A 22189-nucleotide genomic window follows, 5' to 3' on the forward strand; every position below is an offset into this window, starting at 1 on the left:
AGGCCAAACAAGACTCATTTATAATTTTAATTATCAGTGAATCAGACATCTCTTGAAGAGTTGTCCATGTAAAAGAATTATATGATTGTTGCTCAAAATAGCTGTCTTGTTTGTCTCTAAAACCCTTGAGATACCCTCAATAATTCCCTGCTGATATATTTAGAATCCATCAATCTTCTCCACCACTGCGTATTAACATATTTGGAGTATTGTATAATTGCACACAAAAAAAAACCCCAAACAAAAACCCCGCCTTGTGCTACAACAATATGATCTGTTACAATGGAGTTTTCAAAAATCCAGAATTCTACACGTGAGAAATATCCAGCTAGGGCAGCTCATACAATTCCATTCACTCCTTGGTGTGTAATGATGCAACATGTACAAAATAAACTGTAATGATACTTTAGCAAGTCTCTTGCCTTGTTCATTGTATATGGTAGAGTTTCTTGGGGGAAGGAACTGAGCTGTAACTAGAGGAATACTCACTGTGGCTGTTGGAGAAAAAAAAATATTATGTTCTGAAAGAGACCAGGATGATACAAAATGAAAGATATGTCACTGGATAAGTGGACCTGGAAAGTGTATACAACCTCTTTGCCTGCCATGGATGCTGTGTGAAACTATATAAATCACTTGAATCACTTTTTTGCCCTCAGATGGTCACTAATTCCTCTTTTTTCCTTTTGTCAGTCTTGACTTCAGGCATTGGGTTTGATTTACAGAAGTGTGAAAGTGACCTCGATGCAAGATGAGCTTTCAATATATGAGGTGCTTGTTGGCACCAAGTCTTCCAAAGTGGATGTCCTAGGCATCTTACATTCAGTGTCCAAAAATGGTGGTTTCCAGCTCTTCTGGAACAGCCCTTGTAAGCACTGTGTACCTGTTCTCCTCGCCCCCAACTTCCATCAGCTTTACTCTCCCACTGAACATTCTCCTGTGCTCCCCACCTTGCCTCTCCCATCAACGCTTGACCAGCTGGAAAGAGCAGAGCTCACTGAGGCTGGGAAGCATAAACAGCACTATTACTGCAGCTGAGGAGGACCACTGGAGCCAGAGCTCTGCTGGAAGCAGGGCTCTGTTGGATAATGTAGCTGCAATCATCACTGAAAAGCTCATGAGAGAGTTGCTAATTCAGGGTGAGGTAGAAGCGGTAGGAACCAAGATAAACACTTTGCACTAGAAGATAAAGTACCATGTACAAATATATATGTACAACCTGTAAAGGTCATCAGTTTATAGTGTTTAAAATGGTGTACTATGTTTCTTAAAGAACAACAAAAATCCACTGCTACTCCTCCAGAAAACAAAGTACCCTCAGTTTCCTTCTCTTTTGAATACAGTCGTCACTTGGATCATGGGTAAAAGACTCAAGACTGTTTTGGTCTTCAGCTAAGATTAGTTTCCCTACACCTATCAATTTGTTTTCTGTAATTAAGAGTCCAGGAAGTGTTTATCTTCACTTTCTTTACATGATATTTTTATGTACTGCTGCCTTATTTACACAATGAGCATAATAATACTCACCCACTTTTCTTCTAGACATTTGAAGATCTGGGAAGAGACACCTCTCTCAGCCCCTGTCACAGTGAAGGCATCACAATTTAAGTCTCAGGGGAAAAAAATCTCACACACACAGAGTTTAAGTACTGTATTGAATTTGCAAATAAAAAAAAAGGAATGCTTAGCACATTTAAGTGAGCGTGTAGTGCACTGTTGTTGTTACCAGCCATTTTACCCCTTCATAGGTTAATGAAAATTTCTCCCACGTTTTTAAACAGCTGGAGAGAAAAGGAGCAGATAGCTGTGTAGTCAAAGCAACTGGAGTAAAACAGAGAACGAGAATCAAAGATACTTATCAAACAGAAAAAGGTAATAAATTGGATCATTTGCTTCCATATTTCCTTTCAATCATTAATCAAATCCATTTCCATTTCTAATTTTACAATTTTTCTTTTCTTTTGACCTTTAATAAAATGTTTCAATTGATCAGGGTAATAAAAATGTGAATTATATGAGCTGGCACAGACAAAGAAAGACCATTGAGTAATCTGTGTTCCAGATATAACAAGGAAAATGCCTGTGATTAAGTATGGGCTAAAAGGTAACTTAAAAAAATCCCAGGTATTATATTCTTAACTTATGAATTCAATAAAGTACAAACTTTAAAAGAAACCCCAAACATGAACAACCAAAACCAAGGGTTTGTAGCACTGCAGCTGTCATTGAGTTGACACACGGAATCTATTTGCTCACTAATACTAAATTTTTTTAGCACACATAAGAGCATATTTTCATCTGCCCTTGAGGTTTATTTCAATTATATCCCAAACACTAAATTGCTTAAATTGTTTCATAGCATAAGCACTTAAAGTTGTTTTTTGGATTTTTCTAAACACCAGTGCAGTGCCGTCAGCAAGAATGTAATCAAAGCAAAGAGCCTGCTGAGCCTGCCAACCAGTAATATTATTTGTTTCAATAGCTTTCCTTTTTGTATTGATTTTTTACATCGGAACTCTTATACAAAGAGCATTAAAAGAGAAATTAGACTTCCTATTTTTAATCCATCTTATTAAAGACCATTGTTGAAGACTAGCGGTACAGTCACCAGGGATTGAAAAGTTTGAGCTAAATAGGTCAGGCCTTTAGGAATTCTAGGAAATTTTTCTTCTTTTGTAAGAGTTCCTACTATGGGGCAATGCCACTTCTGCCAGAAAGGATAGGGGTTTGTTTTTTTTTTCTTGGATAGAGGCAATTATCTAAACTCCATTTTTCCACGACCATCTGGCCTCTGTTACCTGTGCTCCTCACATGGAGTTCAGGTAAGTGAAGGCACCATGAAGGGAGGGAAGAACAGAATCACAGAGTGAAGGGTATCAGTAGACTGGTAGAAAGAAGAGGTTCAACTCTGGAAAAAGAGATCAAGGTCAGAGGTGTGTTTCAGAGGCAAAGGAAGGAGCAGAGTGTGTATTGGAAGACTGGGGAAGCAACAAAAAGGTTGCAGAAACATTTGGTAAAAGGTAAGAAAGGGAATTATGGCTACCAGGAAACAAAATTTAAACAAATTCAGCACTTCAGAAGACTTCTTAGTTCAGAAAAATACCTACATGCCAGGAGAAATCCCTAATGACAGGTAGTTCAACAGGTTTTCTTACTCCCTCAGCAACATCCCCAGCCTGCCATAGTTACTGACAGTCTCAGCAGCCTATGAGAGCCTCAGTCAGCAATGCCCTTTAGCATCTCTCTTTCAAGAAACAGCAGCATTTTTTGACTTCCCAAACGTGATATCTATTCTTAAGAAGTGCCCATGAGCTAAAGAGCTACTATTCAGTCAAATTTAGTGGGATTGGTCTTGTACAATGAAGAACTGTCCTCTGTTTTAACCTTTCACTTAGAAAGTACCAACCTTTAATAACACATTCATTATTGTTAGCTGTAGATGAATTTTCAGTGGTTACATTTCTATCACACTGTGATAATTTCGGTGCACTGTTACTTTCACATCAGCATATTTAAATTAGAGTTAACAGAGCTACAAAGCAAAGCTTTGGCCCCACTATTGTTGCAGTATTGCTGCCAACATTGAGTTGAAGGAGGGCGACCCTGGAGTACCCCCAGTGACAATTACTGCAGCAGGATCACTAAAGAGACACGAGGCAACATATTGCCTTTGCACTCTGACTACAGCTTGGGATTAGAGATGTCCAATAAAAGACACAGGGCTCTATAAAGAAGAAGCAATGACATTTAACTTCTAGGTTTCTGCTCCCAAGGCAGGAATTCAGATTTGAGGGTCTGATGTCTGCGATGCGTGGAGGAACTCGGCATTTCAGAGTGGGATTCAAAACAACTGGAGCACTTAAGGTCCAGAGAAAAATCTGAGCACACAGAGCACCTTAAATGCCAGAGTGAAAACATTTATTCAGAGTTGCAGACAAGTGCTAGCACACAGAGTACTGGACCATCTTCTGAGGGCAGGTTTGTGCTTCTATTCTTTATGAGATCTGATCAGGGTTTCCTAAATATGACTGATCTGGTGGTGAATACACTATCACAGCACTCACACCTTTGCTTAGGGTGTAAAGAGGTCATGTTCAATGCCATCCTTACCTAACAAAGTTCAAGTCCATGTTTTCCAGCTCCAAGGAAACCTTTTCCTCCAGGGTATGCATTAAACAACAAAGCAGTTCCTGTGATTCTTTCCTGTTAGCCTTGTGCTATTATGCAGAAAGAAATACTAACCTGAGGGGGAAAAAAACTAACCCAAACATGAGAAGGAATGAGCACAGCTGGTTTTAAAGACAGGGTACTTTGCCTCTAGGTTCTCAGATGATGATCTCAGCTCCTGAGCCTATTTTGGGATAGCTTCTACCTTACCAGCAGTCACCTGTACATGCATAGATGTCCCAAGAAGAGAGAACTGAGGCTCTTTTCTAGAAGCGTGTGGCACACACACCACACCACAACCTCAGTCATTCAGCTGTTCCACCAGCTGCACTGTAACATCACTCATGCCCCTGCAAATTTCTGGCTTTCCTTTATAACTACTCTTATTGTTGTATATTCTGATCCACTCTTTTAAGCACTAATGTATTTGAAGTTATCGGTTTCAAGTTTGAAGCTCAGTAGGGCACTATCTGCCCACAGGAAAACTCCCACATTTGTGCTTGAGAAGCAAACAAGTGACTAGAAGAGTCACCTAACGTTACAGTACTGGGACTGGAAGTCTCCAAAAGAGAGAAATGGGGTGGGGGAATCCAATTAAGGGAGAGCAACTAAAGAGAAAACTTTATCCCCAGTTTAGGCAAAGTCTAAGAAGTTGTGATTACTACAATGTGCTGGAGTATCAGCACCAGTTCTGGACTAATAAAAGAATATTCAGACAAAAAGCATATTAACTCAAAGTGCACATTTTTATTTAATTAGAGGTAAAACAGAAAGAACAGTAATAGGTCAATAATAATGACTTATTACTTCCTTTATGTGGCACATTTACAATAAATGGTAATTTACCATTAGGGAAGACTTATTAAATTTTTTTTCTGCTAAAGAAATTAACATTAGTCATGTGGAGAAAGAGAAGGCTCTCCATTTCCAGCTCGAGGATTTGCATTCAACAAGGAAGTCAGAGGATATTACAGACCCCATTCCCCCTTTAGCAATGCAGGAAGAATTAAAGCATAACCGTGTATGACATCATTCCAGCTGTACGCTGATGGGCTACAGATCGTTTCATCCATGCTATTTGAAAAACATTCCACTTTCCAGTCATTAGACTTGCTAAATGGATTCACCTGCCATACCCTTGGAATCATTAAAAAAAAAAAAAAAAGGAAAAAAAAAACTCTGGCACACAGAGCTGTGCCTTAGTTTTATTCTTATGGCTCATGTACTATTACTTTTACATTTTAAAAATAACTTAAGATTGTTTTTTCACTTTCTCCATTGGAAAAAAAAAAAATCTACATCTACATTTCCTGCTTTTATTCTTGCTCTAGGGCTATTTCAAAGTTTCTATTAACTACCTTAGCAAACAGATACAACATGACTTCCTAGACAAAACTTGTCATTACCAGGTGCCTTAGTATTTTTAAATAACTGCTTGTTAGCCTGTTCCAAAGAAAATAGGATCAGTTTACTCATCCGAAGTCTACTTCTGTTAACTTCCTTAATTATTTGACATGAAGATAGAGATCTGCTATTTAAACACTTCTTCCAGTCACAGGAAAATATCACACCATTTGTGCACTCATTATGGCTCTTAACTTCAGACTCATTTAAAAGCTTCAACTCTACAGGTGGGATTTTCAAAGCTGCCTCTGAGTCATTAATTTCTAATTGGACACCCCAACCCTCTAGGCAAGCTTTGGAAATCTCATCCTAAATAATCAATATTCTACTTCTTAATAACCCGATCTGCAAAAGAGTCAACGGGACAAAACATTTAGCTGCTGAACGGAGACCGCTGCGATCATGGCAGGAGAAAAATAGATTGTAGAACTGCATCTTAGTGGTGGGATTATTTCCTCCTCCCCACAAGGTGGGCAAGGGACCAGACTGGCAAAGAAGGGAGGAGGAAAGGGAAGCCTCACAAAAAACCCCAAACAAACAAACAAATCAGGAATGAAGGCTTCATACATCTCATGAAAACAACTGATTCAACAGTGCTATGCCACACTTGGGTGTATGTTCAGAGTAAGTTAAAAACAATATGATCCAGATGGCAAAAAAAGCCCCAATGACAGTTAAAAAGGATAAAAAAAGGCTGTATAATGCCACCAAGCAATGCATTTGATAAAGATAAAAACCAATAATTGGGATATCGTTACAAATTTAACCCCGCGCTTTTGAAATGCGTAAGATGGGGATTTAGAACAGCAAAATAAATATCAGATCCTATTGGGTTAACTAATAGTTAAATATGAAATAAGAAGATTTCATTCAGGATGTACATCAGCCTGAGTGATCTAATGAAAATGAGAGCTAATTATATTAAATCTAAGGCAACAGCAGGAAAAAAAATTCAGTGAAACATTTGGGAATATCTCACCGATTCAAGACTGTAAATAATTTGAAACATACTCTCCAAATACATCAGAAAGGGGGAGGAGAGAAGGTAATCTAATATAGACTATCCCTACTCTAATTAGCAGGCATTCAAACAACTGAATTTTCTTGGAGGCAAGAAAAAATAACCCTCCCCAAACTCACACACTCCAAATTTTAATTATTATTTTCTCTGAGTTTCCTACATTCTCTAACAGTTAAAGAACTGGGTAATAATTACTCCGTGGAGTCCTTCCAAAATATCCTTAACCACCTTGAAGCACGGGGGGAAAAGGATTCCGTCTGTTTTCACGTACCGTACTTAAAAGCACCCAAATCTGTAAGTGCCACCAGAGGGACAGCAGCTCTTCCCCTTACGTTCAGCCTGTTTGTTCTACCTGCCGATCTGAGACCCGCCGCAGCTCAGGGCACAAAAGACTGGGTCCTTGAAGCACTAATGACACGCCGGCATTGAGGGGCTCCGGGGCACCCCGCCTTTGATGTCCCCCCGGCCAGCGGAGCGTGGCGAGCGGCGGGACAGACTCCACAAAACCCGGTCACAGGCTTTAAATTTTCTAATATCTCCTTTGCCTCTGCCCTGATTTTTTGCACAAGCTACCTGACGATACGAATTACCCACGCAAAACCACAATAATATTTCTCTTCAGCTGTTTTTTTCTTCTTAATCTTAGTCTTTTTTTTTTTTTTTACATTAGTTGTATGAAATATAATCAAAATTTTAGTACAGTATTTGTCAAGGAAATTCAAGCTCCCCTACTTTCATAACTTCACAGCTGACTCCTGGCATAATCATGTAAATTAGCTATTTTACATTTAGTCTGACTGGAATTGGTAGTCCGAAATATTTAAAAATATTATGCTACTAATACTGCTCAGTAGCTGCTCTGTAAGTCAGGAGATGATGTCTGGAGAGATGCAGTGTTATAAATTTCAGATATTTCAAAATAATTTAAATAGATTTTTGTATTTTGAGCATAACTAGGAGATGCACTTCTCACTGTTTTGATTTATCAAATCACCGTGTATGAATTAAAGGAAATTTTGCATAATGAAGGAGCTCAGGCAGTGTGGACTGAGCAGGTGGAGTTCCTGAGTAAGGTCAGCATCAGGATTTTAATGTGCACAATTCTCTTTGTGGCTTTGCCCAAAGACTTAGTTCAGACTCAATTAATTCTACATTCCCCACATTTCTAGCTGTGGCAACGCAGTAATGGTGAGATTGATCATATTGGGACAGTCTTTGAATTCCTCCCACTCATCAAATACATTAGAGAAGCTTTTCTTTCCAGTATATCAATAGCTAGTGACTTTCTTGACTTTCTTTAAAGAGGTATTGCTGCCATAACGCACATAAAACTCCAGAGCTGCATCTAAGACCAGCAATTGGTTTTTAATAATCCCTGGTGTTGATACTGGGATATCGAAATCAATTTTGCAGACTAGTTACACACATAGCTGGGATCCCAAATTTCATTCAAAGGGACTAACACTGGGGCTTTCAAAAGCAGAGGAATGCTGGATACCATCTGACCAGCAATTTGTCTTTCCTATTTTGATGCTACAGTTTTGAATTGTAAGCAAAAAAAGGGAAGTGGTGTCTGCAGCAACCCTGAGCAGAGGCTCACCACACCTGAAGAGTTAGTGACCCACCTACCAAGTTAACCTGTGCACTCTGGGGGCTGTGCTGTGCTGCCTGCCCAGCCTGGCCTTCAGGCCTCTGATGTGGTGTCCTGTGCATATCCTCTGGGCAAACTTTAGGTAAACTTAGCCCTAACTGGAACAGAGGAGCCTGTGGGCAGCTCTCACTTGGTACCAGTGATTATGTCACTTGTTTGGCCTTGCCTTCATCTAACAAGTGCAGCAGCAAGTTCTCATGGGAACACCCTTTCTCCACCCTTTCTCATTTGACAGCAGGAATGATGAATAGAGTTGTTTTCTTCCTAGAAAGTGCTACAATAGCTTGAGTGACCAAAACAGGGCAATGCTTTCCACAGACAGGCCCACACGGCGTGCAACAGTATTTTAGGTTAATTCACCCCAGTGTGAAATATTACACTCCATGGGAAGCAGCCATACTTAACTCACCCATAAACTGAGCAGCCAAACAGACTGGACTGCAACTACAAAATGCAGCTGATCGTGGTCTATTGCAAATGATGCCAACACACTGTGTATGCACACCTGTACACGGTGCACACAAGCTGCTCTGTGTCCTGGGCATTCCCAAGCTGCAAAGGAAATTGCTTTACTCAGTTATTCATAAAACATGCTGCTCTAGAGGTAACTAACCCACCACTTGATTCCTTATATAAAAGTGGGCGTAGCCACTGGAAAGATAATGCCACTTTCCCAAGTTAAGACAGTAGAAATCCTTCACAACTGCATATATTGCATTCTGGATTAGAAATCCTTTGTGTTTTACACATCATTCTTAGTGGTTGGGACAGGAGGGGAGGGACAGAAGAGACCCAATCAGTGATAACACAGACAAAGCCTTGACACCTTTTCTGCTGCAGCTGATGTTCATACACAAAGGTAAGAGGACTCCTGAAGAACAGAGTCCCCAGAAGAGCAAGTATCTGCTTTTTTGTCCCAACTCATTTCCCCCCACATGGTGCTGAATCACCCCAAGCGGTTCCTTTGTGAAGATGCACAATTTTCCACAGAGATAAATAGGCAATTGAAATGTAAAAGCCCATGACCGTTCACTTTTTATATACAAAATGCTGTAATCTTGTAATCAATATGCTATTTAACACAAAGCCAGCGCTGCCCCTGGAGGAGGGGAGCTGTGCTGTGAATACTTAGTTCGGGTGATAAGGTTTGATGCTGTCTTTCTGCTTCGTGGAAATAAACAGGACCTTAAGACCACAGCTCAGCAATGCTATCTGATGGTCACAGCGCCTCGGATTCCTCAAAAACAACTACGGAACGGAGCGGTAAGGCAGCCCTGGAAAACAAGGTATAGGTGTTCCTGATGGGTCAGGCCAACATCACAGAGCTGAGAGGGAATTCACTGCACTTACCACGGCACGGACAAGGATTTTTGAAAAGTCGTGGTCAGCTGGCTGAGAAACTAAATAATAACAAAAAACAAAACAAAACAAAACAAACCCCACAGAATAGTTTGGCAGAACTAGAAAGACAGGCGTGCTCCTAATGATTCCTGTTATGAACATGTTGTTATGTAGGAACGACATTTATGGATTTTCAAGCTTTAAAAGAACTCAGAGAAGAGGCAGAACAGCATCTACTGAATACCGTTGTTTTACAAAGACTGTTTCAAACACAGCAAAATTACCAATCCGTTCTTTTAATCAGATAATGTTCTACTAGCAAATGTAACTTTCCTTTTTTAAGCGAAGCATCTGATACTACCATTTCATTTGCATTTAATTAGACAATAAGGAATTAAAAGCCAGCTAGATAAAACTAGAAACAGTCAAAATAACTTGAAATTATTCAACAATTTCTAGATGTGTATTTAAGCAAGCTGTTGCCTTGTCCTTTCTACTGATGACCACTGGTGGAGACAGAACAGTGAATTACACAGATAAGAGCTGTATAATAACTGACTTGAAGCAGGCTATTACATACAGAAATTGTCTCATGTGGAATAGGAGGGTTGTTATCTTGCTTTTAGTTAGCATTTTCATTTGTAATTAGGAAAACAGTGTGAAAAAACATACTCTTGATATTTACACCGGATAGCAACTTGAGATAAATGGCATAAATGCATGAGATTACAAACTTTGCAAGTATTTCTAATTTACCTAGTTTCTTCAAAGTTCATACGTGGCAAATATAAACCAAATCACAGAGAGAAGGAGCAAACAGGCAAAACAGAAAGCAAACTAACTATCAAAGAAGAGCATTTCCTTGTGAGCTCTTCCAAGTCCTATTAAGCAAAGTTCAAGTACTTTCCTGGTGTTTGCCACCTTACCCTCTGCTGAAAGCTGCAGTAGCAAATCCAGGTAATGTGTCCATTCTTCAGTTTCCAGTTCAGAGCCAGGCACATTATAATGTAAACCACTATTGATTTCAGTTCATTTTAATACCCTGGACTATGAACTGTGGTGGTGAAGGGCTCCAATTCATAATCCCTGTCAGATTCAGCTGCCACAGCTAAATCCACAGTGGTTGTGAATACAAGACCTTAGAAATCATTTCAAAGTGAAATATGATCCAAATAGGCAAGCACAGTCTGAGGATACATACACTGAGTCACAAGGTAAATTATCAACTAGCTCTTCTTCTAAGATGGACAGAGACAGTTTCATGGAATGGATGCCATGAACCAGGAGCTCAGACACACCTTGTTATGAAACCACTGCCTGAGGGGCAGAGGCAAAATGAAGCCTATATTCTCCTCCTGTATTCTGGACACTTTGTCCTGACCTCTGCATTACAACACAGCAGCCCCTCAGAGAACTAATTCTCCCCATGCCTCTTCCCTCACCCTCAAGAGTATCTCCCTAAATGAAGTGAGCCCAACCACTCCATTAAACCAGGCCTCCAGCAGATGTGCTGCACTCTCTGGCTGGGCAAGATCACCACAAGTAGCACTGCCAAAAAGTCTGTGACATGCCAGCATTGCACACACTAGTTGGGGGTTCCTTGACATTTTTCCTTGTTGTGTTTTTGCTTCCTGAGCCCACATCTCTTCAGACCATGACTTTCTGTATACACCCACCCTCCAAACTATGATGGTTCAGTTCCCCGGCTGAGGCCAAGGATTTAAACCTGTAGAAGCCTTCTTATGGATGAAATTAATAATGTCACAGGCATATTCTGTCTTTCCACAGATAAAACTCCACAGTGGTCTCTATTTACCTAAATATTGATGCCTTCAATACAAGATTAAATCTAGCTCAAGTCACTAGAAGAATAAGTAGGTGTCAAGAAAAAAAGAATGAGAACATCAGATTAACTATGAAAAAAAGTTGCTTTTATACATGAAATAAAGGTGCCACATCTTGGATGTTTTAGTTTTCTAAAGGATTGGGCAGAAGCCTCTAACAAACAGTCCATAGGTAAAGTTCTGCCTGAGAGGAAAAGCTGACGATTTAGTAGCAAGGTGATGATTTTCCATCAGCAAGTCCTACTATTATTACTACCTCCAACAGTACCAGCAGTCAGGCCTATTGGCATCCAGAAATACTTCTCCAGCATTACATGACTCACTGGAAATGGACTGAATTTCTCCCCCACACCTAGAAAACTTCTGTAATTTAAGATAACAAATCAGGACCAAAACAATCCAAATGAGAGAGTTGACAGCCGTAACCCCACTTCTGCTTGCATTTACTTTTGTAACACGTTACAGTCTGAACTCTGGCAGGCAAGTAACTGTTGTCATATAGACAGAAATACCTGCAAGAAATAACTATGTCCAAGCACTTTCTGCATGTCATTATAATGTGTATAGGTTGGGAGAATGCAAGCTGTGGCTCACATATACATAGAGGAATCCCCGGGACCCGCCCAATTCATAGCCCTGGGGAACTTGGCGGTTCACAGGGGCAATATCAGAAGATGAGATATTTACAGTGACAAACTGGCACCACTGAGGCAAATACTAATGAAGCAATGTCAGAACAGAGCCCACAGGGCTCAGGATCTTCTACAGGTATTTTAAGAGAAACCTATGATCTCTGGTATCAAAAGCCACAGGAAGATCAGTCAGAATTAAAATTGTCAATGTGCCAGAATCCACCTACTATGAAACAGAAGGTCACTACAAATCCTCATTAAAGCTGTCTCTCTGCTTTGGCCTGATTGAAATTTTTCAAAGAGTTTATTATTACCATGAAGGTAAGGGCTGCAGTTGCCCTGCCACAACCTTTTTCCAGGACCTTTGCTAGAAAGGTAGATTTGAAACAAGGTGGAAATCTGAGAAATTGCCTGCAGACAGCAAAAGGCTGCTTAATCAACTGCTCCAATCTCCAGCAAAGAAAAAATTCTTCAAGATGCCAAAGAGGTGTTAATGATAGATATTACAAAAGGGAACTGCTACAGTATATCTTTCAAGGACTGCTAAAAAAGCCTTGCTGGCAAAAGATCAAGAAAACAGCTTGCAAGTGCAAGACCATATCTATAATAAAAGTACAATGTGACAGGTTTAAAATCCATAAGCTATGCTGAAGTACATAGTTCAGAATCCCAATGACCCAGCTAAAACTGAAGTTATTGAATGCCTTGGTATTTAACCACCACAGAAAAAGACCCCAAAGCCTTCTCTCATCTTCTCTCCTCTCTCCAGTAGACCTTATGCCAGGAAGTGCAGCAGCCCAGATTGCTTCCATGTAATCAGCTGGTTTTCCACCACCGCGCTTGGAAAACTTCAGCAGATGTTAATCATGAAGAATACTCAGACATAACAGAACAGCAGCACTGAACAACACAAAATAAAGCCTCCAGGCCCACCACAGATGCTTGAAACAATGGGACAAGTTAAGCAGCTGGCTGTGTAGAGGGCAATGCTGATCTCACATGAGCTTCCCTGGACTTTGAGGTAGTGTTTTAACAGGCAAAGTGGCCAGAAGTACAGAAGTACAGTGAGGCCCTCTCAGCTTGGTTCCTCTGTCTCTTCAGTTACTGTGCTTTTGTTCCTTTTGCTCACCATATTTGTTGCAGTTCTCCCTGTCTCACGCACCTCTACTCAATAAAGTAGCCATCTTTCTAGGTCAGAAACCAAAAAGAAAATCTGGGAGCATTAGTTGATTGCTCCTTCAGGACCAGTAGACTGTCACTGTACCACCAAACCCCAGCCAAACCACAAAACCTCCAACAATCCAAATCTCTCCCCCCAAACCCCCAAGGATGACAAAGGAGCAACACTTCAGTGCTAACTTAACTTTTGCTATGTCTGGGGAGGATCAGCATTTGTTCATGTCTTTGGCAATCTCAATTCTTTGGAATGTTATTGTTATGAGTATTTTGTGCTCAACAAGCATTTCAATCGGTGAGACCAAGGTTAGACCAGCTCTGATCCTGCTAAACATTTTCTTTCAGAAATGGCAATCATACCATTATCAAACATTTGGAATAACACAAAGCGACCGAGTCCTGAGGAATGAACTGGTGACAGCACTCTGAACTCTTGAGAGGAGAAATAGTGGTGGCTGTAAGGGGTGGTATGACAATGAATGACATTAAAGGAACAAGCAGATGCCAGAAGAGTTGGAGTGAAGGGAAGGAGATGCACTAGTGCCTCATGCATAGACAAAGTTCAGCAATCACGGAATTCACTAAGAAAAATGGTTGAGTTCTTCATAATGTCACCTGTGAGATGATTAGTGAATGGACAACAAGGGAATCAACAGCAGAATAGGTCATCAGTGACACATGAAGAGGATATGTGGAAAAGCAAGTAACAGCTGAAAAAAACCACCCACATCTCAGTTCTTGTATATCTCCAATATTAAAATAAATAGATAAATTCTGGGTTAAATCTGTGACCTAACAGACCATCCTCTTTACAACAGCAGCTGGTGCCAAAACTCCAGACAGCATCTAAAAAAATCCCGTAACAGAAAGCTGTGATTTCCAGAAACACTTGCTTTTTGTCTTCAGCTTATGCCCTTCTGTAACTTTGTAGGCACATACATCACCTTGGTCCCAATCCCAGATAATGGCATTACTGATACAAAACATCCACTTCTTTCTCTCTCTCCTGAAACCTCCACCAAGCTTTGATTTATCTTTACAGGAGGGAGAAGAAGCAGCTGTTTGGCTGCTACATTAAAAAGTCTTTTTCTGTGCAAAATTTAAAACATCCTGCATCTACCTCACTTGTATCAATACCGTGGCCATTTCAGCTAAAGAGATGATAAAAAGTATCAGGTTATATCGCTGTGAGTAAGCAGTGAGGTCAGAATTGGAATATATTTTATACCAATCCTGTCTTTGCCTTGTACAGATGTAAAGAAATAGAGACTTCTTTATTTTGTCCAAAACAAAACAAAGATCAGTATCATTCTTTACAATACCACCCATTTGTCCTCCAATAGCTGCTTATTTATTTCATATTCACTATAAACAGTGATCAGGGTTCTCCCCTTGAGCTCATTCCTCTATTATTGTGAAACCAGTGCTGTACTACTTGGATGGCACAAAACTACTTTCACATTTGGGCTCCTGCAGGTGATAATCCAGTACTACACTGTAATAAATGCATTAATAAAAAACTTTAAATGCTTTCTTATAGCCTGGTTTCCCTCAGACTTGAGCCAAGCAAAATACAGCAGTGAATTGCATGTGTGCTGAGCACGGTGACGAAAGGTGTGACTGGCACACAAATCACACAGTAGGCATGCTGTGAGCTCATTTTTTTCTGAAATGGAGATGTAGTTCCCTGGTCTGGCATCTAGAAATGTGAAACTTTGCAACAGAGTTATAAAATCCATCACAGCTCTCACACAGAGCCAGGTCTATATTTCAGTTCTGCCTGTCTGGACATGAGGAATATATGGATACCACAAATCTAGCTAAGGGAAAAAAAAAATCAAACAGATGGGTATCTTCAAATTCTCACCATGAGAAGAATATAAAGTATGTAAAATGCAGTTTCTCTGCCTGTGTTTTCAGTTCAATTACTCTGTGCTTGACTACAGGTTATCATGATAAATGATATTTTGTTTTGAATTCATTCATTCACTAGGAGTTTTTGGAAAAAGGAAAGTCTGAAGTCTTTGTGTGATAATGCTCAGAGTTCCTTAAAGTTTTATCTACTTGCTGAAGCTCAGCACTTATATAATGAAAAACACAGGAGGACACAGAACTATCTAATTCCACAGCTTTGTCCCAAGGAATAAATCTGCTGGAACCCTGCAGTTTTGCAATACATGATGCTCTTAAAGCATGATCTATTGTTCAGATGTCCACATACAAATCAACTGCTAGTGCCTGATATTGTTTCACCTAAGAATTATGTCTGAAACTTTTCTAGGAATATGGTTCCCATAATTACCCTCTCGCATGCATGCAGGAATTCTCACAAAATAATCAGTAGATTAGCAATACATGTGGGTACAAAACATATTTCACATCTCCACATTTTCAAGCAGTGAGAAAAGCTCAGGGTTCCCACCTGTTTTCACAGCAGTAGGAGGCTGGGCCCTGGTCATCTGAGTCATTATGTGGGGCTCCAGATGCAAAACATCATCTCCTTACTCAACAGACAGACATTCCACCACCCCCAGCTCAACTTTCCCCTTGGACACAGATAACTGGGCATGGTGGCAGTTCTGGGAGTGAATGGAGCAGGAACATGACCTGTCAATAGGGTGGAGATCAACCTTCCAGTGCCTGGCTGCTTCTTTGTGGAGAGGATTAAACAGATTAGCAATCTGGGGACAGAGTTTTCTCCAAGTCAACCTCCAATGGGCCAATAGCACCATGATCCTACTTTGAACCAAGAGCTTCTTGCACAAGATCAAACAAGAAAAAGAAACAAACACAGAAGAGCAGGAGCTAAGAGTCACCATAAACCTCCTCATTTCTAACCTGAATAGAAAGCAAGCTATAACCTCGTCCTTGCCAACAATGTGTATTTACAAGCTGGTCCATGGAGGAAAACATTTCACCTTCTCCTTCAAAAAACTCCTTCTTTGGGAGATCAGAAGCAAAGATATTAAATATACCATTGATTATGCATTCAGGTTCCTGGACTAGGAGACAATGCAAGGAAGCTCTTGGATAGAATCATAGAATCATTAAGGTTGGAAAAGACCTTTAAGATCATCAAGTCTAACCATCAACCCAGCACCACCACCATGTTTACAACTAAATCATGTCCTCAAGTGGCATATCCACATGATTTTTGGACATCTTCAGAGATGGTGACTCCACCACTTCCCTGGGAAGTCTGTTCCAGAGTTCTACGTCCCTTTCTGTGAAGAAAGTTTTCCTAATATCCAAAATAAACCTCCTCTGGTGCAACTTGAGGCCATTTCCTCTCATCCTGTCACTGTTTACCTGTGAGGAGAGACCAACCCCCACCTCACTACAACCTCCCTTCAGGTAGTTGTAGAGAATGACAAGGTCTCCCCTCAGCCTCCTCTTCTTCAGGCTAAACACCCCCCATTTTCAGAAAACAAAATAGGTAACAGTGAGGAAAAATCCATTCTGGTAGAGGTTGGTTTCATTCTTGCATGAATATATGTATGCTCTGATAAACAAGAAAAAGAAGATTTAGTCACATTGTTCATAGGCAGAATACATCTTCATTTCTCCATAAACCACAAGCTAAATGAGAGCAAAGCTTGCCTGGAAGCTGACCAAAGACATTTTTCCTGAAGTTGCAAAGTACATCAATAATATTCCTCCAAGTCTTTTATTTCTCACTTGGTAGTAATTACTTTACTTACTCCACATCGCTATTTCACCTTTGTAAAGATGCATGCAGACCCAAAATAAGCTCCTACACAAACAGCAGCATCACTGAGAACAAGAGCATGTGCCTCACCTGTTCATCATAACCAAGAGGAATGGTTTGGTCTGACCTTGTCACCAGAAGCACAGGGTAAATACCAGAATACCCTTATTGGGGAAAGAAAAGACACTTCTCCAAGAGAAACTGCTACAGCACTGATGTTATACAGCAAACAGCAGAAACATTTTGCTATAACATTAAAAAAATGCTATTAGAAGCGCCTGGGGCTGTGTGAAAGAAATACTTGAGCATAAATCCTTGAAATGAATAAAGGAGCAAAGGAATTTTCATAATGGACAAAACCAATTCCATACTTTCCCTCCAACAACATACAGTATCAGATATCACAAGTGAATATGTAAAACACCCTGACCTGGGTAATTAAATGGCAGCCTAACTACAGTGAAAATCTCACTGTAATTTCAGTGTTAAATGGCTGGTTTTTATTTAAAGCACAAGAGTTTCTCTCTCTTTTACCTTTAAAAGTCTGAGACGTGCCTGGCCGGGTTCTTCTGCGTTCCACAAATGAAAAGGGAGGCCTATACTAGTTAAAAAAATAAAGCTCAGAGAGAAAACTAGTACATATGTTAGAATGAAAGAGCTGATAAAGAGTATTCTGCCTCAAAGTTCATGCCAAGCAAAAGCAAGAACCACATGATGTTGACAACAGGTACTTTCAACCTCAGGTCAAGGATAGTTGCTGTATGCTCTGTCAATACACTGTTAACCATGATTGATTTGGTCCAGTGACAGATAATCCATTATGCACTCATACTTCAACCCCACTAAATCAAAGATAGTTTGTCTAGCAGAACAAAATGACCCAATATAGGAGAAGGCACAAAGACAAAGCAGTAGTTTTCACCCAACATCCTTCTATGACAGAAGGAAACCAACATACAGCAAAAGGCTTAGCAAAGTGCACATATGTGTCTTTCTGGAGGATGTAGGGGAGGAAAAGGAGAATACTGTAATTAAAAATATATACTGATGAAAGAGAAGTTGTAGAAGTCCTAGTGAAATGTCACAAAGAGTTGCAAATAGCCTAAACATAAAGAACAAAGTAGGGAAAGTAAGCTTGCCCTCAGAGTCAAGCTGTGTGGATATATTTATATAAACCCTTGGGGTGGGGGAACAGAACCAGGCTCACAGTTTGTCATTACCTTCAGTATGAGAGGGGAAAAAACAAATTTGATTCTCCTCAAGTATCAATCAGCATAGTTTTTTCTATTATTGCCTGGTGTAGACTTGCAGTTTCCACCTTATTTTCCCTCCTGCTCTTTCCTCATTTGATGTGGGTGGGTATCTGCCTATAGACAAGGTGTCTGGAGACAACATCTTCCTACATGTATTCCAACACTGATATCCTAAAGCTAATGCCAGCACAATCCACCAGTCTGTATGTAAATGGAGTGCATTCAACCTCTTTCATTATTCACTCTTAATATCCTGATGTTTGCAGTATCACCAGCCTGTACTAACAACAGACAACACATTTCTGTGGAACAAATGATCTCTGTTACTCTGTCACCCAGACACCCTTTGTTGGTCACAGGGACTGAAAAGAAATGGATTGATCAAATATAAAGAATTAGCAGAGGGTGTAAGTAAACTGAGAAGTAGAAGACAGGTGCTCTGTGTATGTATAGAACTCGAAGCTGAACATGAAATGCTCTGCTGAGTGTCATCCCTGCTCTACAACCATCCATTTTTGTATGGATTATGAAACAGCAGCTTGTTGCCCTGAGCTGGATAAAAGTGTGACAGGCAAAACCCCAAAGGACTGTAAAGACACAGCATGGCTCCAGAGCAGAAGTGTTGTGTAGACTCTCCACCCAGTTCTGCCAGTCCAGGACTAGAGGGAGGTGCTGCTGTTGGCCAGCTCCTGAGCTGAACTGTCCTTTGCACACCAACCAACACTTTCACAGCTGCACAAAGCCATTTCTGGCTGCACTGAAGCACTTGATTGCTAAGCAGGGGTGTGAAGGGTTATGAAATAAAATCTTCCCCTCAGGCCTTTTCTTTTAGAAGTCTACATGGCACGGGCCAAAACTAATTTTCTCACCTAACCACATCTAGTGAAAATAGCTCAGCCATATGCAGAAGCTGTGGGATATTTGACAAGGACAAAAAGCCTTGAAGAACAGCAAAATATTCACCTGGAGATAGTGTTCGTGCCCCTCACCATTTAATATGGGACAGAAATAAGCGGGTCACCCAGCACCACAGAGTAAATAAATATTTTACATTCTATTGGGCAAGTACAGTATATATTTTGAACACAAAGTCATTTTACCAAAGCCAAGTAGCCTGCAGATACTTCGGTTTTCCCTCAGCTTTATTATTTCCTTCCTTTAGATTACACAGACATAGTTTTTTGCTTTGTTTTGGGTTTTTTTTTAATTAAAGTAAGTATACTGCAGCTGTGTGTAATTTTTCTCTTCAAGCTTTGCAAAGTCAAAGCAAAGGAGGAAAAAAGCCCACCACAGTAGTGATGGTGACCTATTTCACTTCTGTGCAGCCAGCAGAATCAAATTTACTTCAGCTTTAAATGCATTAAATTGAAAAATTTAAGACGAGCTTTTTTCCTTCTATTAATAGAGACCATTAATAAGTAACATTTACAGATTCCTTCCAGCCTTTACAGCATCTCCAATATGCAAACCCTGATATTCTTGTAAAGGCTGAACTACAGAAGGCCTCTTAAGAAATGCATATGGATCAGACCTTCAGCTCCTATGAACCTACATACCTTCAGGCTTTCAAGGAAACCATTTCAACTTAACCTGGCTGAGGAGCTGGCCCACAGCTTTAAAATGTATCTATTTTCATAGTCTGACTGACAGTGCATACCAACTAATCTAAGTATTTATCCCATTTTATGCATCACTGAATTAAACTTAATAATACCTATGTGAGAGAGGAAAGAATTATCCTCAATCAACAGACAAAGTGCAAGGTAACTATGTGTTTTCTCCAGGTTACACAAGAAGTTGGGACCAGGGTAGAAATGAAAATTTTCATTTCCTGACAATTTTCCTGTATCTGACCAGGAAGCCACGCTGTCCTCTACTTAAAGATAAATCACATCTAAATTTTGACATGAGGGGACACATGTTCAGCTGGTACAAGTAAATGAAGCTATTTTGCTGTCAGCACAGTTATGCTCCATTTCAGTAGCTGATCTGCTCCACAGTTTATGTACATGAAAACTGACTACACACATGAGAAACGTAAAGCTTAAACAAATGCAAGATATATTCATACAGTCAAATTTATCTCATTACCACTGAAGCTTCCCTCTAAAAAGAAAAAATGCTTAAATTCAAACAATTTAATGGCACAAGCTAATTAAAATAGTTGTTCTTAAATCAGACTGTCTCCCCTCAAGCAGTTAAATTAGGGTTATGAAAAGAACATCAGGTGATGGACTTGTTTCTTATTACCATAAGAAGAGTGACTTCCTTGGCTGGATGATTTTTAAAGAAATCACGTGGTGGTGATATGATTTCCCCACGGTTAATAACTTTGGTGTGCCCAAGGGGCAAAGAGAGAGAAGAAAGGTCTCATCACACAGAATAAAGAGCAATTTGAGAATGATACCTACTGTCAGCTTTAGCAATGCAAAATGATTTAGCCATTTATATATTCACGTATGTTCACTTCCCTAGAAATTGTAAGTAGAAGCCCAGATCATGCTTGACTCAATGGAGAGCACTCACAGAACATAAATTGCCCATAGCAGGCAGAGAAAAGAGAAAACACATTAAGAAAATGCAGTGCCAGAATATGATGTAAATAGAGAAGGTCTGCCCCAGCTCCCTGTCTTGTAATCAGTCCTTCAGCCCCAAATGCACAGATTTGTTCCGTGTTTGCTGACAGTGGTAGAGCCATGTCCTACCCCAAAATGCATCATTTTAAGGGAAGGTTCACATCAAAAGCAGGTGGGGTTCTTTTCCAATAATAAAAAAAAAAGCATCACACCAAAAGGCACGGTCACCTGGAAGGAGGTCACTTCTTCTGTAGTATTTCAGTGATATTTGATGTGTCATGGTTGAGAAATGGTATTCCCAATTTAGCGCTCCCATCCAAACCATGCCAACACTCGCTTCCCCTACCCCTCCAGATGGAAGCACAAAAGGCAAAGATCACCGGTTGGGAAAAGAACAATTTACTGGACACAGCAATAACATAAGAAAACAAACTGTAACAGCAACAATATCAATAACAGAAGTGTACAAAGAGAGGGTCATTTATACGCAGAATGCTCACCAAGCCTTGGAGGATTAAAAACAATGGTGGACAGACGCTGCGTCCATGACCAGAGAGGAACATCCTTTCTTTTCCAAGCCAAGGAATCCCCTTTCCCCCGGCAATGATGTAAGATGGTATCGAATAACATCAGGGTGTTGGCCATGCCCCCTCTGGCTGATCTGGACCAGAACCAGGACAATTTGCCCACCCAACTCCAATGCCCACCCGTGCCCTCCAGCCTTGCTACTCCCAAAGCAACCCCTGGGGAATAAACGCAATTCCCGTGTACTTCACTGTGTGCAAAGGGGCTCATGGGCTCACGCTTGAAATAACCGTGAGTCAGTGAAGCCTCAGCGCAACCGTATATATATTAAGACACGAATATATTTTCCTCTGTCCAAGAAGATTTCAGGGAGACGCTAAACCACAAAACCTTTACTAACCAGCCTGCCCAGCGCCCGCGGCGCTCCCTGCACTTTCACAGCCCGCGGAAGTGCTCCTTCAGCTCCCAAGGGAACAAAACAGCTCTCTGGACCAGAGAACGAACGAACAAACAAACAAACAAACAAACAACAGACGAGCTGTGTTGATGCGTTTGGGAACAACCGGGATAAATCCTGGCGGAGTCTTCAAAGCCAGAGCGGACGAGCCAACAAGGGCCCCTCAGGGCCCGGCGCTCAGGCGCCACCTGGCGGCGGCGGCGGGGCGGGCCCGGCCCGGGCGGCGCGTCCCTCATGAGGGGGAAGCGCTGCCCTGTGGTGTAAAATAAACCCCCCGGGAGGGAACAGGGGAATGTGCCCCGCGAATGGAACGCGCTCCCTCACCTCTCCGGAGGGAAGGGGAAAGGCCGGGAGGGGCCGCCTCTCTGAAATTACTGAGTCATCCTCTGAAATTGCCGCGTCATCCCCTGAACTGCCGGGTCTCCCCGTCAGC

This window comes from Manacus candei, unplaced genomic scaffold (assembly GCF_025592945.1).
Source record: "Manacus candei isolate 608988 ecotype Guabito, Panama unplaced genomic scaffold, ASM2559294v1 h1tg000009l, whole genome shotgun sequence".
In the NCBI taxonomy this organism is placed as follows: Eukaryota; Metazoa; Chordata; class Aves; order Passeriformes; family Pipridae; genus Manacus; species Manacus candei.